At 43.5% G+C, this 20,089-nt stretch overlaps 1 protein-coding gene across 11 annotated transcripts in view; it reads right to left on the bottom strand.

The window, feature by feature from the left end:
- Positions 1–19,712, bottom strand: part of TENM1 (teneurin transmembrane protein 1) — a 372,670-nt gene extending 352,958 nt beyond the window's left edge. For 10 of the 11 annotated variants that reach the window (XM_083423250.1, XM_083423251.1, XM_083423261.1 and 7 more), the window contains exon 1: positions 19,220–19,712. The gene's annotated coding sequence lies outside the window, so the exon portion shown is untranslated. Of the gene's footprint in view, positions 1–18,947; positions 18,966–19,219 lie in introns of those variants that run through there. The other variant, XM_083423258.1, reaches the window with a different exon arrangement.
- Positions 19,713–20,089: the final 377 nt, after the last annotated feature.

The following is a 20,089-nucleotide window of genomic DNA, read 5'->3' as shown; positions in this document are numbered from 1 at the left end:
CAACATACAGACTGCAATTTCTCACGGCTAGCACTCCAGAAAAGCCTGACAGAAACTGGTAAGAGCTCTTCAGTACAACTTATATCTGCTCTATGGTTCCAAAATTCAATTCGCTAAGTCAGGTGCTCTCATATATATGTCAAGTCAAATATAAGACATATTAAAAGGCTATTCCTTCCTTCTGTTTGCTACTTAAGAGACACTTTATCTCACTGAAATGGAAACCAATCACTATAAAATAATTCGCAAAATTGCTTCCCACCCCGAAGAGTTAAACAGAACAGGATTCTTTCAACAAAAGGAGCACATCCTTCAGCAACTGAAAAGAGGGCACACTTGCAGCACTGCCTGAATAATTTGAGAACACCATAGTGGTGCAATGATGTCCAACTATGGGGCACAGGTCTGGGTCCCAACAGAGCCCAGGGGGACTACAAATGACAGCAAATATGCCCCATAGGTACCGCAGCAATAGGTGGAGATGCATGTGGAAAGGCGCACTTGCATTGGCAGTCAAGAGTCCAGCTGCCTGCCATTTTAAATTCAAACATTTCTGGCCTGAGGGTGAGAGTGCCAGTGTACCCCTTTGGGGTTATGGGGCTGTGTCCTGACACTCTTGCAACTTAAAGATCTACCCTTAGCATGCATGAGGGAAGGAGCTTTCCACTTCCTTCTGCTCTCAAGCAGTCTAAATAAGGGATAAGGGAGTGGGGCTGCTGTCCTTTGAAAAGAAGTGGGAAGGTTTAAGGTCTGCTTGAGAAGAAATGGTACCCCTCTGCTTTCCTACCCATCCCAAGTACTGATCTAACTCCAGCACCAAGCCAAGTTCTTGTATTAATTTGCAAGACCCTCAACAAGTTGCGTCCAGGGTACTTTATAGGACCACCTGATGCCTTATACTCCTGCCTGATCACAAGGTCTTTGGAGGAGTTTCCCTTGGCTCAGACATGTGGCTTATATCCACTAGGAATTGTGTGCTTAGTGTTGTGGGTTCAGTTCAGTGGAACTCCCTTTTGGCTGAGATCAGACATGCAGGGGGCAGACATGCAGAGATCAGACCATTGAGCAGAGGGCTAGTCAATGTGGCACCTTCCAGATGTTGTTGGGCTCCAACTCCCATCAAACTCAGACAACATGGTCAATGGTGAGGGATGATGGGAGTTGTAGCCCACGTAGTATGTTCCAAGTGTTCCAGAACTTGGTAAAGCTTACTCTTAATTCAACAGGCATTTTGTGACACCCCCCACCCTGTTTTGTGGTTAATTTTAACAACTATTATGCTGTATCCCTATTGAACACAGCTTAAAAACAATTGTAGCAAATGGTATATACATTATTAAAATAAAGGAAGGGGGGGGATAACCCGTGACCCTCCAGATCAGAGTTTCCCAAACTTGGGTCTCCACCTGTTTTGGAACTACAACTCCCATCATCCCTAGCTAATAGGAACCAGTGGTGAGGGATGATGTGAATTGTAGTCCAAAAACACGTAGAGACTCAAGTTTGGGACACCCTGATCCAGAGGTTTTTCCTGGACATCTTCTACCATCCCATTCCACCATCATTGGTTATGCTGGCAGGGGCAGATGAGAGTTATATTTCAATGTCATTTGGACCAGAAAACCCTATGCAAAGGCGTTTTTGTCCTGATACCTTACAAAACAGACAGGCTACCACTGAACCACATATTTTATGTTTTGTAATAAGGTGTATTTTTAATACCAAAAACAAAGCAAAACAAGGAGCTATCCAAACCCAAGAAGAATAAGGTAGCAAGGCATACATTAATAAAAGGAATTTGTCTGTTGGCCACAGATGGAAAGAAATAATGAGCACCAGAAACTTTCTGACATTTTAGTTATTGATATTATATGCCAAAAAGAAAAATGGTAGAAGCGGGGCAAAATTGTTTTTTTCCCCTTGAGGAGGAGAAGCCATCTATCACTAAATCACCCCCCCCCCCCGCCCACACACACATACACACACTCACAATCATATTCTGAGGTGTTTCTCAGAATACAAGGCTTTCACTATTGTCAATAATAGTGTGAAAATGTTCACACTGGGGTTATCTGATTAATGAAATCTTACAGTGAAACTCTATGCATTTTAAATCAGTACGTTCCACTATGTTTAGATCAGTATGCACAGGGCACTATTCGGGAAGAGCCTTTTCTCACTGTGGTCAACCTATGGAAAGCTCACAAGCAGGTTTTCAGAAGCAAACGGTCTCTGACAGTGGAGGGAGAACACTGGGTCATTCTCCACCTCAAATTCCCAGATGCTCATGGGAAGCCCCTAAGCAGGACTTGTGTTCCTCAGCGCCTGGAATTCAGAGATAAACCACAGCCATCTAAGCCTATGCATCCTGGCTAGTAGCTATCAACAGCCTTATTCTCCATGAGAATTTGTCCAGCCCCCTTTTATAGTCATTCAGGTTCATGGCCATTGGAGCATCCTGTGGGAATGAATGCCAACTATGCACTGTGGAATGTACTACATCATTTTTTCTTTCCCGTATCTTCCAATATCCATCTGGCTGGATGACCATGAGTCTCATGAGACAGGCTTCTCCACACCATAATTAACTGCCTCTGATCCTGTTGGAAACATTTAGCTATCACGCCTAGTAGCTACTGCTACCCTTATCCCCCCATTAAGCTATCTAACAATCCTTTAAAGCTGTACAAGCTAGTGGCCACCAACTGTATTTTGTGGCAGCAAATTATGCATTGCGTGAGGTGAATTATTAATTGCATTTATTTATTACTTTTTACAAAATACTTTCCACACAGACATATAATTTAGTTACTTATATTTGTTTCAAAGTTTTACTGATTTTATCAGCACTGATATTTGTATGTATTGTTTGCTTCTTAAATTGTTTTGTGTATTTTCATGGTGTATAATCTACAATTTTATTTATACCTTACTTAATATAACTCTTTAAGAAGTTTATACATAGTCATATATATATAAGCAAGCAACACACAAATACGTACAATACAAATCAGCTTGTGAATCATTTCAAACCAAGTACATAGAATAAAAAGTGTGTTCTTGCTGACTTTCCCAAATGCCTTGCCAGTCACATCACTGGATGACTCCTACCCCACCCCACATCAGGAGAGAGGGAGGAAACATCTTCCCCCAAATTCTAAGCCACAGTTCAAGCTGCAAATGCCATCAAGAAAGCATTACCTACCTTTTCTTTTTGCAAGTTGTTGTTGATATTGCTTCACATGTGAAATTAGAAGCTTGCCTCAACTCCAAGGATCAACTCTAATTTAATTAGCAATTGCCACCAATTGTCAGGAAGGCAGAACCCAGCCCGGTGCCAGACTATGTAGGTCTCTCATGCTATTCAATGGGTGACTGAATGGGGCAGGCCAGGTGTTGACTGCCTGCATGTTCACCACATCTTTCCTCCTCCTGCTCACTGGTCCTTGGTAAATCAATGCCCTCTTTTGCTCCTACTGTTGTGACAAGGAAGGGAAGGGACAGCCAGCGTGACATTCACCAGATGTTGGGAGATGAGTGCATTATGTGCTATGCACAATATTTCCTGTAATGTTTATGACTGTGTTGTAATTGCATGGCACTATGATTCACCCAGGCCACTGGACCTTAACTTTCTGCTTATCTCACTGGGATGAGGTTGAGTTGGATCTGGTCAAGTCCACACACTACAGCTGCTGTTTTGAACTGTCAGTAACACAGTAGGGTAGTTTTGCCGTTTCTGATATATCTCTAACCAAACAAACAAGGAACAAACAAACAGAAACACAGTTGGTTTTCAGATCAGTGGAGGACTGGCTAGGCTGTCGCAGAGCAAATGAATACAAGTACACAGAGTGGGTGGCAGTGAGCTTACCACAAAATGAGTGTCAGGAGTTCCCAAAGAAATACTTGGTACAAGGATAGGAGTGGCACAATCACATCCCCATTTCATCTGTGAAATACTGAAGGGAGACATTAATGCCTAAGAATTTGTACGCAACTCTGCTTGATCAGACCATTTTAGTGCAAAATTTTCCTAATATAGACATGTCTGTATGCCGTTTTACCCATGATACACATCTTTACAAATTGATTTTCCTATTATAATGCCTTCTGTATGTTATTTTCACTTAATATGTTCATCTTTATGCATACTTTGCCCTAACATGTGTGTTTTTATATTAGGCTGAAGAATCTTAGAATTGTAGAGTTGGAAGGGACCCTGAGGGTCATCTATTCCAACCCCTTGGAATGCAGGAATCTCAGCTAATGCATCCATGACAGATGGCCACCCAACCTCTGCTTAAAAAGCTTTAAGGAGGCATTTCAATGATGGCTCTCAACTTGGATGACTTTTTAAAGAGAAATAGACACATTCATGGAAGATAAGTCAGTCAATGGCTACTAGCCATGATGGAGGCTATGCTCTCCCTTCATGGTCAGAGGCAGCAATGCTTCTGAATACCAGTTGCTGGAAACTACAGGGGGAAGAGTGCAATACAGAAAGCTTAAAAAAGAACTGCATTGTAGAGTTTGGAGAAGGGCAAATTTTGAAGGGTGGCTATGTTTAGGTTACATATTGTTTCACGCTCCAATTGAAGAACGAAACAACTGGAACGAGCCTTTACCAAAGGTGTCATGGACTTTGAAGACACTCGAACTCAGGACGAAAGAGAGAAACGTGCTAAGAGGAAGGCATGCTTGGTAAACCCTCACTATGATCAACTCCCGCCCAGAAACTGATGTCCCCACTGTGGAAGGACGTGTGGATCCAGAACTGGCCTCCACAGTCACTTACGGACTCACTGTTATAACTGTGCTTATGGAAGACAATCTTACTCGGCTACGAGTGATCGCCAAAGAAGAAGAAGACATGTTGGTTTCAAAAGTGTTAATTGGGTAGGTGGGGAACCTTTGGCTGTCCAGATATTGCTGAATTACAACTCCCATCTGCCCTAGCAAATATGGCCAATGGCCAGAGATGTTGGGAGCCATGGCTCAGCAACACTTGTAGGGCCAAAGGTTTCCCTGTATTGAGGTAGGTTCCTACTTAAATGCAAACTGAATCAAGTTCAAACTCAGCCATCAAATTCACTGGATGACCTGAGGCTTGTCACTAACTCTTAACCTAGTCTATTTAGTAGGGTTGTGAAGAAAAGGTAAATGAGGGGTGGGGCGGGGACTACTATGCCTGTCACTGTTGAGCTCCCTGGGTGAGTATAATTGCAACAAACTAAGTGTATAACATTTTTCCATTTAAGAAGAGCTTTCCCCCTTTAATTTCTGAATATCAAACTGCTATTTGTGGTTCAAGGGAAAAGCTATGGAGGACACAATCTTACCTGAGCAGGACCTCATATAGCAGAATCTGATGCTTTAAAAATATTGCATTAGAGGCATGAGTTTGGTCACAGCTTTCCCCTGAGCATAGAGATGCAACAATTTTTTTAAAAAAGCTGCACCACTTACCTCTCTGCCAGTCATGAAGAAACTGTAGTCTTCAGAGAAAAAGGAGATCTCCGGCTCTGTAGGTTAGTCCCCAGCCTTACCTGTGCAGTCTTTCATCCTGTGCCTCCAACCATGTCCTATTTTGCACAATGAGTTGGGTTCTCAGTGAAAATGTAAATTGCGCAAGGTCCTGGGAATTTCCTTCCACAGCACTGGGATCCCAGTTGAGGCCACCAGGGCCTCTCACTGTATGCTACATTATGCCTTAAGTTGTGTAAATAAAAATCAGGACCCATCAGTTGGCATAATCTATCCATCATATTTACCTCTCATTTCCTTAGGCTTCTATTTGCTCTGATTCCTGTATCTCAGTCTGCCACTGATCCCAGCACCTTCTTTTTCCTGCTGTGGTAGATTTAGACTGGGGAGACACAAATGCTCACTTGGGCTCATCACCAACCTACATCACTTGGCTGTTTGAGGAAGGTGTACCATCCTGAGCTTTTTAGCTCAGCTCCTGGGTTCTTTTCTCTCTCTCAGCAATCCTATCTTGCCAGCACAGATTCTCCTAGCATGGTGCTTCTTTTCAGTTCCAACTCAACTGCTCTAACACTTCACTCAGAGGAGAGAATGTCCTTGAACATTCCATGTAGCCTTCCTTAATTCTCTATCGCTAAAGAATATTCATGGAACATTCTAAGGCATCACACCACTCTCAGCCAATGGGTGCACTGAAGATTTCATTGCTTCTATGAACTTCACAAAACACAAAGCACATTGCAATATGGAGTGAAAGTTCTGCAATTTTAACATTTGCGGATGGGGCACACAGCAGGCATAGCTTAACAGACACTTCAGCCTTGATTTTCCAGGGTGGCAGGGCTGGGTGAAGAGGGGGCAGCTCTCAGCTGAGAGCGGGGAGGATTTACTCTTCTATGTGTGGAATAACGGTTAATATATAATTTCGACAGAGGGTTTTGCAATCTCCTTTTTGTTTTCTTTCTCTTCTTCCTTATTTCCTTCATTTCCTTATTTTTCCTTCTTTCCCTTTTTTCTTTTCTAGGTTGGTGGGATTTTTATTGAATTTTATGTTGAAAACTTTTCATAAGAAATGATTTTAAAAAATAAGTTTCACCCTTGCAGGTGCCAGGTTATTCTTATTTAATAATAATAAATATTATTATTATCTACTCTGCACCTATTGCTATATTACATACCACATACAAATTAAAACAGATGCCATTCAGAGAGAAATCAGGAACAGTCATGAAGAAAAAACAAGAAAGAACACTTTGGCAATTTCTTAATAAGAGAAGAAGAAATTATCCTCATATTATAAGGCTTAACTGTCATAAACCTTCAGTAGCTTCTCCAAATCTGGTCTCTTTTACAGGATTTGGGCTACAACTCCCCTCAGCCCCATGGGTCTGCTTTCTGAGTTTAGCAGTCCATAGAAACTTACCAGTAGTGTTCAGGCATTCCTCTCCCCACTGCTCTTTGAATGCAAGGTTGAGTCTCGCCTCCATATTACACTCTTTGAGGAGGAAGGTGAAGACGTACCTCTTTTACTATGTTTTTGAAGGTGAAGCCATGGGACCATATGGTGAAGGGTACTTAAATAAAGGGGGAAAGGATTAGAAGCTTTGGTTCCTGGTTAGCTGCAAAAAATATTTGCTATTAGGACCGAGCTTGGCAAGGGCATAGGTTTCACCTATTATCCATCTACTCACAATATGTGTAAAGGGAATGGAGGAAGGAGCGTTCAAGTCCAAAGCTTATGGCTGTTCAGGAGTGTAACCATTTGGCATTATGTTTGGACACAGGAAAATGGGCAACCTGGTAAGCTTCTTTCCATAAAGATTTATTTTTAGTGCTTAAGATACAGAGGTAGGCTTGAATATATGTAGTCAATGCCCTGTGAATTCTCAGGAAAAGCCCAAACCAGCCTTTTGCTTGGGTCATAGGGTGGGGCAACTCAGTCTGGATTTTGTGAGTGTTTGAGAAGAGGTCCCCAATAAAGGATCAGAGTGAGCTTCTATAGCATTTGCCCCTATTGCAAGGCTTTTAATTTGCACACACCCACATCCTGGTTGTGTTGTATTGTATTGTATTGTTTTGCACAGAAATTGTTGTAAACCTACCTGGGAATTTCAAGAAAAGGTGGTGTATACTTTAATAAATAAATAAAACAGCACCAACCCCTTTCAGGTGGAACACAAGGCATCCTAAGTCCTGCCCAGTTCAAGATTAGTGGATTGAAATTGTTGCAAGGATATAGAAAGCATGAATATTTGCTTAATTCATACACTTCTCAGCGAAGGATTCAAATTTTCTTTGGCATGGAATGTGGGTAGCCCAACTAGAGGGGTCCTCTCTGCCTTTAAAAAGACTTCATCTTTTTTTCCTTTTTTTTTATCTCATAGGCTGTGCTTTTTGGTAAGCTTGAAATCTTGCTCAACAGGCAGCTAGAATCCAAGTGTAGCGGGTAACACTTCTCACTCAACCGCTGACTACCCGCTGCCTTTCTGAACCAGTTCCCATGGTAACAGGGGCCTGACAAGAAAGAAATAGGGTAAAAAAGATTTTTAAGTCATCCCTAATTTGAAATTTCTATCCAGTTTGCCACATTCCACTCACCGTTCACATGGAAACAAGGAGTAAGACAGCAGTAGACAGAGACAAAGATGGCTTTGCGCCTTCATTTTTGTATTTTTGGTAAGGTTCTAGTCTAAAATCAATGCGTCGGGAGGTTTCTGACACCTCGACCTAAAGTCTGTTTACTTAAACAGGCAGAGGAAGAAAGCGAACGTATGCCTGAAATAGAATTTCACATATACTAATAGCAAACTCAATTCTCCAAGTGCCAGTCCTTCTGAAGTCAAAACACCACCATTCATACACAAGAAGGAGGTATTAGCAGGCTTGGAAGAAACACAATACTGCACAAGTATGAATGTGTATGCATACACACATATATACATGCATATATATTGGGGGGGGGGTAGAACCATAAGGAGGAATGACCCAAAGCAACTTGTTGAGGACCATGCATGCTCAGTAGTTGTAGAATGCCAAGTGCCTGTTTGGGCAGGAAGAAACTGGGAAGGAATTGAGGTAGATAGGAAATGGAATGGGGTAGCCTGGAAAAGAGTATGACTAACATTCTGAACAGGAGCATGTGATCATGCTGCCACAATGGTACCACTTGGGTTTTTAATTTTAACTATTGAATTAAAGCATTCTGTGCTGTATCCAACTCAGAGTAAACCCACTGAAGGGACAAGACCAACTTAGGTCCAATAGCTGTACAGAGTAGGACTATGTTGGCTGCAGCCTACTTTAAAGAAGGAGTAATATTATCTCAACTAATATTATATTTATATCCAAAATTCCAGCCAGGAGCCAAAGTAGCTTACAATTAAATTACAAAACAAGTTATTTAGCACATTTATGGTCTGCTTTTACCCATAAGGAACAAAAACCAGAGTGAATGGTTCTCCTCCCCACAAATCCTGCAAGGTAGCTGAAGATGAGGGTAAGCAACTGACCCAATGACCTTTATGGCCGAGTGGGTACATGAGACAAGCACAGTTGACACTAAGCACTACACAACATGGGCGCACAAGATCCAATAATGCCATGATCCACTTAATGCTGTTAGAATAACTAGCGTCTTGTGCAGCTGTATAAAAGGCTCCTTACAGAGGGCCAGTTAATACTCAGCTACTAGCCTCCTCTAGCCCCTAGCCTTACTAGAGTGTATAGCCATCTAAAAACCCTACTATGATAGTTGTGAATATAAAAATGATGGTCACGCCCTTGTCCCACCTCTGAAGGGCAACTCTGCTTCTGCTACCCCAGAAGGATGACCCCAAAGAACATTTGCCCTTCAGAGGTGGGGCAAGGGCGTGACCATCATTTTTATATTCATAACTCTCAGAGAACAAATGGAGAAGACGTCCTTTGGGGTCATCCTTCTGGGGTAGCCAGCTGCCCAAAGATGGCACAGTTTATAGGATCCCCTGGAAATAGGTAATATAAGCAGGCATATTGAGCTCACTCTGGTACCTCACACAAATGCTGGTGAGCATGAGAATCAGGTCACCTAGCAAAGCCAATAGTCTTTGATAGTGCAAATCAACTGCACTGGTTATTAGTTCAAGAGGCAACTGCTCACCAGACATGGATTCCCTTTATGTAGGCCTTAAACCAGAAAACAAAATTGCACACAGCAGCCAGCTTCCATGCAAGGATCAATCTTGCGGGATGAGGACCTTGGGCCTGACATATTTTCTTCCTCCTCCTCAGACTTTGATGATAAGGTTAACAGTTTCAAAAATGTATTATTCAAAAGATACTTTATGAAAATTTATAGACAAACAACCCTGCGGTGTATGTACTGTTTGCAAAGAAGCATTAGAAAGGTTGACATTTTGTAATTCACTATTTAAATTGGAGGAGAGCAAGCATACAAATCACTCAGCACTGCTTGATCTGCCTTAACACTGAAATGCTTCCATGAGAAATATGTTCTAATTAGAGAGTATGAAACAAATATCTCCCCTCTCCCCACCACCTATGTTAGATATAATCCACAGAGAGTAAAGCACACGGAAGCCTCATTGATTTCAGTGGGAAGCTTTTAAGCAGGTGCTTACTACTCCAGCTTAAACCAATAAGAGCTCAACTGAAGAACAGAGGAACATACCCTGCAACATTTCTCTGATGAAAATAGAGATGTTCCATTCCATAATAAGGCTGTTAATACCCCACACATCTTACTGGGTTGCTGCAGCCACTCTGGGTGGCTCGGGGGTCAGATAACTCCATACACTCCAACATTTCTCCAATGAAAATAGGGATATCCTAAGGAAAAGTGGGACACTCTGGGATCAAATCAGAAACCAGGACGGCTTCTCTAAATCAGGGATGTCCCTGGAAAATAGGGACACTTGGAGGGTCGGTAGGAACACAAGAGCAGCCATGCTGGGCCAAACCAAAGACTATTGAATCAAATATTGCTTCCCATGGTGGTCAACCAGACATTTACAAGAAGTCCAAAGCAGGAACATAGAAACCTGGACCAACAGTGTGGCTATTCCCTCTAGTTCAGTATAATTTGCACTGAGTGGCAGCAGCTCTCCAGGATTTCAGTCAGGAGTCTCTCCCAGCCCTACTTGAAGATGCCAGGGATTTGACCTGGGACCTTCTGTAAGCAAGGCAGGTGGCTCCACCACTAAGCAACAGTGTTTCTCCATGGCCTTCCCCCATTGTTCCTCCCCGGTTTTCTTCTGCTGCTGCCGCCTGGCACTGTTAAAAATTCTAAGGCAGCTTCCTGGAAGCATTTTCTATGTAGCGTGTATAGGCATGCATGTGCACAGACAATAAAAATAAGTTTTCTGCATACATGCTCTGAGTGCTATTGAATTATCCTACTCTCATAATCCTATACCTCAGTAGGTAACACACCATCTCCACAGTCTAGCATTGCAACCTATGAATAGCTTTCTATGCAGAGGCTAATCAGGTGGTGGAAACAGGGCAGAATGTCTTTTTAGTGGTGGTGCTTCATTTATGGAACTGCCTCCACCTTCTTTGCTATCTTTTCAGGGCTAGCAGGTACTGTAACTGTTGACGATGATGTTGTTGACGTTCTCATACTGTTCAGGCTTTTTAAATCCTGGGGCTTAAACTCCCCCTCTCCTGCTTTTCACTACAATTTCATTTTCTTGTTGTTTTTTATGGCACCAATTTTTATTGTTGTATTCTGTTCTTGTAAACTGCCCCAGGAACTGCTTTTGGCTAAGATACATTGGAAAAAAATGAAAGATTTTGTGACTGCTCTTGGAATCACAGTGGAACCCTGGAACCTTGATTTTCCAGGATTTTCTCAACAGAAGCTGCCAAGGGTACAAAAGTCTTACCTGCTGCGGAGAGTTATCATTGAACAGAGAGGGGTGCAAGTAGAAAGAGCACACCCAGGTTTTCACCATTTCCAGCAGAAATTCAATCACATACTCACAAGTGAAAGTTTCACAAAGTTGCTTTGACGCTCTTGCACAAGAAATCTGCCCCCTCCCCATGAAACTTTTAGCAATATGGAAAATGATGTGAAACTACAACCGTTCTATGTAACATCAGATAACCTCCCAGCAAACAGATTGGAGCGAACACTTAATAGCCATTTCCATCTAATTTCCTAGCAAACTTTGTGCAAACTTACTCAATGAACAGGTTGTCTGAAAGCAACCCGAACAGGGTCTCCTCTCTTCACAAATACCTGAACTGGACTACATTTATGCTGAATTCTAGCTAGTTCTAGTTTTGCCTAGCCATTTAGAGGTAAATTCCACAACCCATATTTTGGAGGGGGAGAGAGAGAGAGAGAGAGAGAGAGAGAGAGAGAGAGAGATGCACCTGCCGATTCAGACTAATGCTGTGTGAAAAATGCCCTACAGTTTATCAAAAGGTTTCTTTCCCCACAAAAGAAGCTTCTGTTTTTTCCACCGCAGGGTGCTTTATAATTATTGTGCAAGCTTGAGCGACCTTATCACTTGGCCAAATCTGCACCATGCATTTAAAACTCATGTACCACTTTAAACAGTCATTGCTTCCCTCAATGAATCCTGGGGGTTCTAGTTGGTTAAGGATGCTGAGGGTTGTTACAGAGACCTCTTTCCCCCTCAAAGAGCTACAATTCTTCTCAGAGAATTCTGGGAATGGTAGTTCTGCAAGGGGAATAGGGTATCTCCTAACAACTCTCAGCACCCTTCAGTTCCCACAATTCTTTGAGGGTAGCCATTACTATCAAAGTAGTATAATACTGCATTATAGTGCAGATGGGGTGATGGTGAGGTAGATAGGTTGGGTTCATTGGGTTGGGTGTTTTCCTTCCCAATGATCATTTCTCTAGCACTCAGTAGTCTCCCCAATTGCCCACACTTCCTGATCTGAAAAAGTTCCATGGGAGGAGTTAATTCATGACATTTCCCCATGGGCTTTAGCTGAAGCGCAGGAAGCTGGAAATGGGAGTATATGTTGTTAGATAACCTAGTGAACTCCACAGCCTGAGTAGATGTTGAACCCAGTTCTCTCTGGCATTCTAATAAACACCGAACATTCTAATAACATCACCTAATATATCAGCAGGGTCTTCCTTACCTGCTCAGATTCACATAGATGACACCTAATGTGCTGCATTGCTTCAAGTTTCAGACCAGGTTTGAGTTCAAATGTTTGTATGCTGCCTTTCAGCATCAAACCCTCCCAATGTGGCTTCCAACTTATATATTCACAAATAAGGTTTAAATCCCCAATCCACCATGAAGCTCAAGGGATGACCTTGGACCAGCTGCTATCTCAACCCAAGTTTATTCACAATGTGAATGGATCTCACTTCCACAGGATGAAGTAATAGCCACCAACTTAGATGGCTATAATAGCAGACTAGACAAATTCATGGTAGAGAAGGCTGTGGATGGCTGCTAGTCATGTTGGCTCTGTTCTGTTTCTGTGATTGGAGGCAGTAAAACTTATGAATATAAGTTGCTGGAATACGCAGGAGGGAAGAGTGCTCTTGTGCTTGGATTCTGCAGGCATCTGGTGGACCACTGTGAAAACAGGATGCTGGACTAGATGGGAATAGACCTCATCCAGCAGGCTGTTCTTATGTACTAACCTACCTCACAAGGTTGTTGTTAGGTTACTCTTTCCTGATATACTCTACAAGCAAGATTTCATGGTAGACTGAAGTTCCTTTACAAATACATGGTTTGCCTTAAATTCTGTGATGAGTGCATAGGTAAAGGTAAAGGGATCCCTGGCCATTGGGTCCAGTCATGGACGCCTCTGGGGTTGCGGTGCTCATCTCGCTTTACTGGATGAGGGAGCCGGCGTACAGCTTCCGGGTCATGTGGCCAGCATGACTAAGCCACTTCTGGCGAACCAGAGCAGTGCACGGAAATGCCGTTTACCTTCTCGCCGGAGTGGCACCTATTTATCTACTTGGACTTTGACATGCTTTCGAACTGCTAGGTTGGCAGGAGCAGGGACTGAGTAACGGGAGCTCACTCCATTGCGGGGATTTGAACCGCCGACCTTCTGATCGGCAAGCCCTAGGCTCTGTGGTTTAACCCACAGTGCCACCCGCGTCCATGATGAGTGCATGGTTGACCTCAAATTTGAATGAAGGGCTTCCATCTCATATTCATTAAACCCACACAATGCAGAACACAGGTCATTGAAAAGCAGTTCAATGGTGAAAAACACTGTAAGCAAGACTGCTATGCACAACACTGAAACAAATGGAAAACATCTCAAACGATTCCACTGATCCCCACATATTCCCAGAGACTAAATGGCAAGGAAGATTGCAGAATAAGGACCAAATTAGACAAAACATTATTCATGTCTTTAGCCCCTGCATGTTTTTTTTTAATTAAACAAACACAACAACAACAACAGATTTCATGTTGGGAAAAGACACCAGATTGGAACAGTGACAATTTGAGTTGAGGCAGCTCTTTGCCCGTACCATGGTTCTGATCCAAACCCTCTATGTCTGCTCTTTGCGATCAGAGAAATGCTCTCATTGGCAGAAGTGGGAGCTTTCATCCTATTCTAATAGGATGATACAGGTGGGGATGATACAGACCATGGGGTGGGGTGGGGGAAAGGTTACACATTGCCAGGCCATTATCCCAATAAGCTTCTACTCTCCCCTTCCATATTTGTTTAACAATCACACACAACAGCACACAAAGACTAAAGAAATCAGTAACATCACATCTATCTGGCCCTCTGAAACTCCTGTGGGGAACCTGAGACCCAGGGAGATTAATGTGGCCCTTGAGACCTTTCTAACTGGCCCCTGGAACTCTCCTGAGGCCACACCTCTTCCAGGCAATACTCTACGGACTTCTTTTTCCTGGCTAGGAAGTGTCCCATGAACTGTGGTCATATTTACCTGGATGGAGGGGTGCGGGTGGGTAGGTGTGGGTGTGTGGGTGTAAAAGAGTGAATGTGGTGTAGTGGTTAGAGCATCAGACTAGGACCTGGGAGACCAGGGTTCAAATCCTGACTCAGGCATGAAGCTCACTGAGTGACGTTGGGCCAGTCACTGCCTGTTGGCTTAACTTACCGCACAGGGTTGCTGTGAGGATTGTTGGGGAGAACCATGTATGCCACCTTCAGCTTCTTGGAGAAGAATCAGGGATATAAATGCAATAAATAAAAGCAGATTTTTAAAAGACCTCTTACTTTTGCATGGTTGGAATGCAGCTTTGCACAAAAGGTAAGAGTTGTGACAACTGCCCCACCCATTTTTGCCTCTGGCCCCACCCATCATTTGCATGAGCTCCGCCCCACCCAAGTAAGGTTGCCCATGAAAGAATGCAATCCTCAGCCTGAAAAAATGCTCCCGACCCCTGTAGTAAAATGACAGACCACAAAAAGGTGGCGACAAACAGGATGTATGCAAGAATGAACCAACAACATTTTACAGGCATGCACAGGAGCAGGCAGGCAGGAAGAAGTATGAAGCATGAGCAGAGAATCCTTCTACAGCACTAACCCTGAAACCAGATTGCAGATGTATTACGAGACGGAAATTCATCTTCATTATGCACCTCCTTGCTGGCAACAACAACCGGGGGTGGGGGGATATCATCAACTCTCAAAACATTTTGTCCTCATTTTCCACTTCAGAGGGACAGTCAAGTCATTTCCCCTCAATTAAAATCCATTTCCAAAATAGATTCCCCCCCTTCGGATGTGCTAGAAGGCTTTATAGTACCGCTTCACAGCTAACTGTATCACTATTATACCAAACACTGCCTCAACACAAGAACACAATATCTTTTATCATCTGCATATCTAAGCCATCTATTCTACTAATTACTAGCTGGATTGCAAGAGAATGATAATTGCAGGTGGGTTTGGAGGAAGCAAAGTATTTGTGCAGAATGGGTGGGGGGAAGAAATTAATAATGTGATATAAAAGCAAACAGGCTGCATACTGGCAACGGATACTGGAAAATCTTTACGCTTGTGAAGATTTGTATGTCTTTGGGAGAGAATTTCCCTCAGAAATGTTCAGGTAGTGTTTGTTTGCTTTTAACCTTATTATCCACTGCATTGAGACAACTCATCAAAGAATGTGGGCAAGGGCTGGGATTTTGCTCCCCGTCCCAATGAAAATTAATGCTACTTTTAAAATTTCCAGGTAAGTGTCCTTATCTGTGGAGTGTGGAATCCTGAGTTTTACACTCATTACACTGATTGCTCTAAGCAGTACAAAATAATGCCATAAACACTGCTAAAGTATTACTATGAAGTTCAAGGCTACTGGTTTTTTCCTAAGCTTACCAATTTTAATACACTGCAGGCAGGTATGAAATAAAAAGGCTGCAATCCTCTTCCCATTTTCCCGAGAGTAACTCCACTGAACATGCTGCATAATCCTAAGAATGTGTACTCAGAGTTCATTCCTACTGAACTCAATGAAGCTTACTCCCAGGTAAGTGAAGTGAGGACTGCAACCTTCTTAATGCAGTGCAAGTCATTAACTGCACAATCCTATGCAGGTCTACCCAGAAATATTTCCCACTGTATTAAGTGAGGCTTACTCTCAGGAAAGTGGGGAGAGGACTGCCAAGGGTTGTATGCAATGCTAGTCCTACTCAGAGTAAACCCATTTAAATTAATGAATGTACTTATGTACATTAATTTCAATAGGTGTAAAAATTATTTGAGTGCAACCCAAAACTTCTACTACCAGTTACAATTTAATACCTATCAGGGGAAGGAGCAAGACCATGAAATATGTTTTTAAATCCATGTATCATAAGCACATGTAGGAGAAACCTACTGTTTAATGCTTCTGTCATATGCTTTATAACACATCCTGTATATCTTAATAAATATCTGGGACCTTAGTCTACAAAGCTGAAGACACTCCTTTAATTTAGTACATTGTATTTAGAAGATGGGCATATAAAACATCACATAGTTCACATGGCAAGATACTTTCCCTTCACTCGAAAACAATCAGAGCATAGAATTGCATCTCAGAAAGGATGCACAGCATGTGGGAGAAAGATGGAAAAATAAATTCCAATAATAAAAAATATTTATTTTTCCTCCTCATTCAGTAGCTAGCTTGCTCACTGTTAATATTCCTCAGTACTTCATATTCCTACGCTGTTCTGTTTGTCACAGCTAGGGATGTGGGTGCACATATGAAATCAATTCTGTGCTGTGTTGTTTAGTTCAAGTAATTAATAGACAGAGAAATGCAAACACATAAGCACACTTGCCGTTATTTCCGCAAATGCACCCAGAGTCAAAACAGGCATATTTGATGTGTCTTCAGGGCAATGTCAGCAGCTGGATTTATTTTTGACACTATAACAAAGAGTCTCATGGCACCTTGAAGACTTAACAAATTTACACTACAGGTCATCCATCTCAACAATTAAGCTGCAGAGAAGGGCTCCATACAACCAAGATAGATTTCTGAGTATTTGTAAACTGCAACCATAGGATATAAAATGATCATTTAGTGCAGTCCTATATTGATCTGCCCAGAAGTAAGCCCCCTTCCTCTGGGGGTGGGGAAGGGAAAGTCTGATTAAAAAGACTCCACCATCAAAACCACATGCTTCTACTGGTGCTGATTAGAGCCGCTGAAGCTTGCTTGAGCTCCACTCCACCGTAGACAAAATACAACTGCAAGCTCTCCCTCCTACACACACAACGGCTACTATCATCATTCATTTCCAAATAATGAACCCAACGGGTTTTTTTTCCAATGCCCAGCAGAAGCAATTGCAGGAAGCTAAGAGTGTATGAGAGCACCTGCGTTGATTGATGGATTGCAAGTGTTAAGTGAAAATGACCAGAGGTGCCAGGAGTGAGGAAACTGCTAAGCATATCACCAGGAAGACTGGAAAGTAGCTGGGAAAAGGTGAAGGAGAAAACGAAGGCAAGGAGAGGTCACTAGGAGCTGCCTTCTCATTCACCCTAACCTGGATTTCACAAAGACCCTGGAACTTGGAGAGAAATATATTGCCACACCTTGAAGCAACACTCTTTTTTTCCTTAAAGGCTGTCTTCACTTAACTGTTAGTAAAGCACATCCGTAAAGCACATCTACAAATTCCTTCCCACCAGCTAAGTTAGAATTTCAAGTCAGTAAATAATTGAATTTCTGCTGACTTTAAAGATGTTAAAAGCTCATGGTTGTGTTGTGACACACTTTTAATAAAGACAAATAAAGCCAGTATGTCTGCTTTAGAGCCAACACTGTAGCAGTTATGAGAGTGCAAAGCCAGGAGCCCAGAGTTCAAATCTCAACCAATGAACTCATTAGGCAACCCACCATCCCATCACTTCATCCACGACAAGGAGATGAAAGCAAAGAACTGCCTTACAAGGTTGTTGTAAGCAATACAGATAATTTAAATTGATTTTTTTTTGGGGGGGGGGGATGATAGAGAAATGCAAGTGCTGAGTATCATTATACTCATATAACATGAAAAAGCTGAACTCCTATCTGGGCCTGAGAGGGAATATCTTTCTGACGTGAGAGTATCCCAGAGAAAAACACATTAATTAAAAGGAACACACATAGCACCTACAGTTACAGTAATAAAAGGACAATAATACAACAACTGTGAGCAAAGGGGACCCCCTATAGGCAAAATAAATGTTAGGAGATAGCTAAAACACATACTACATAATTTCTGATTGTATATACTGTATATAGCCTACCGATCTGTTTAAAGAGCTGTACGTCTCTCACACACTGCAATTTACAGTGTACAAATTCAATTATAAACATGACAATCAAATACAATTCAGTCTATTACCGCATCTTTCCAGTGTATGTGTGTGCAATTGGACACATTTAGAATCTGCAGCACATAAAAAACCCACAATGTGAAGTGCAAATGTTAGAACACAGACAATACCAAAGTTGCACACCAGTCTACAGGCAAAAGTTGCTGTTCCTGCACACAAAGCTGGACACATGGGTCTAAAAAAATGCAGCACATCACACTAAGCATATGTTCATGAATGCGAGATTCTCTTACAGGGACTATTTGATGGATTATTATCACTCTCCCCCCCACCCACCCCAATACACACTGTTGCACCTTGACTTGACCCACAGCACCCATCAATCCACATGCGCCAGGTCCGAGTAAAGGGACTGTGCATCCAATCTACACCACCTGGTGTACAACATTCGGTTATTTATTTCAAGCGGGGATTCCACCTACAATTCAAGGGTGGTTGGAAGATTTGTGCAAGGTTTCTGCGGGTTTGCACTACGGTTGTGTGCATGGGGTGCGCGCGTGCGTGTCGCGATCCCAGCAGCAGAAGTGTCGGAGTGTCCTTAAGAGATCTCGCCTGACTTACACAGAGCATATCCTGCACATACGGTAATTCATGCCGAAAGCAAGCCCCACCGCGTCCAATTGAGCATGTTATACTACCTAGTAAGTGAGCTCAGGATTGCAGCCTTATTGATTGTGACTTCCCGTTGTTCTCCTCCTGCAACATCAGACCCACGCGCGCACACACAGACACACACGCACGGACATGTCAAGTCCAGTTAGAGCGGAGTCGAGGTAGAGGAGAGGGAAAGGGACTATCGCATCTCCAAGGGCGCGCGCACAAGCTCTTCCATCGCGCCAGCCAGCCAGCCAGCCAACCCTCCTCCTCCTCTTCTTTTTCTTCCTCCTCCTCCCCCTCGAGCCAAACTTACCTGCTTGCCCAGTGGAAGTTTCAGTTGCTGCTGCTGCTCCTGCAGCAGCGCCGCCTCCACCCCGCGCGGCTCCGGTGGCCAGCCATCGCGCCCGGCTGCAGACGCTGCTGCCCTCGTCGTGCCTCTCCCCGGCGCGGCAGCTACGCTGAAGGCGAATATAAATCCACATAGCCGAGGATGCAGCTGCTGCTGATTGCCCGCATCATCATCCCTCCTCCCCTTCCCAGTCCTCCTCGCAGGGGCGACTCAGCGCCAAAAGCAGAGAGAGGAGACCCCGGCTTGTCCGCAAAGGCAGACAGGCTGCTTCGGAAACGCGAAGCTTCCCCAGCCGCGTCTGCTGCCTTGTCACTGCTCTCGCTCTCTCGCCTTTGCACACCCAGCCGCTCTGCGCCGGGCAGACTGGCAGCAGAGAACCCGATCCCTTCAGAGCGGTTTGCCTCCTCGGCCGCTAATGAGCATGCCCGGGAGAGGAGGAAGGACATGCGCGCTGCCGATGCCGAAGCCTCTGCCTTCACCTGCTGCCAGACTCTTGTGCAGGTGCACTGGGAGGAAAGCAGAGAAAGAAGGCGGGAGGGAGGGATTTAGGGAAGTGGGCAGAGGAGCCCAATTCTAACCGGGAAGTGAAGGGGAGGCTTTCCCTAGAGACGATCCTTACTTCGGATGGGGAACAGAGCGCAAAATGGGAGGAAGGGGATTTGACGAGAAGCGGCGAAAAGGGAGGTGGAAGTGGGAATATTTTCCAGTCTCTCTCTGTCACACACACACTGCTCAGATCCGTCTTCACCGTCTCCTTGCTTCTCCCCAGAAAACACCCATATTCATGGGTTGCGAAAGACTGGGAGATGGGTGGATGGGGGCCACAGAATGCGC

The sequence above is a fragment of the Podarcis tiliguerta genome, assembly GCF_965153285.1.
Source record: "Podarcis tiliguerta genome assembly, chromosome: Z".
Lineage (NCBI taxonomy): Eukaryota > Metazoa > Chordata > Lepidosauria > Squamata > Lacertidae > Podarcis > Podarcis tiliguerta.
The sequence above is the reverse complement of the archived record's forward strand: the minus strand, read 5'-3'. Positions and strand labels throughout refer to the sequence as shown.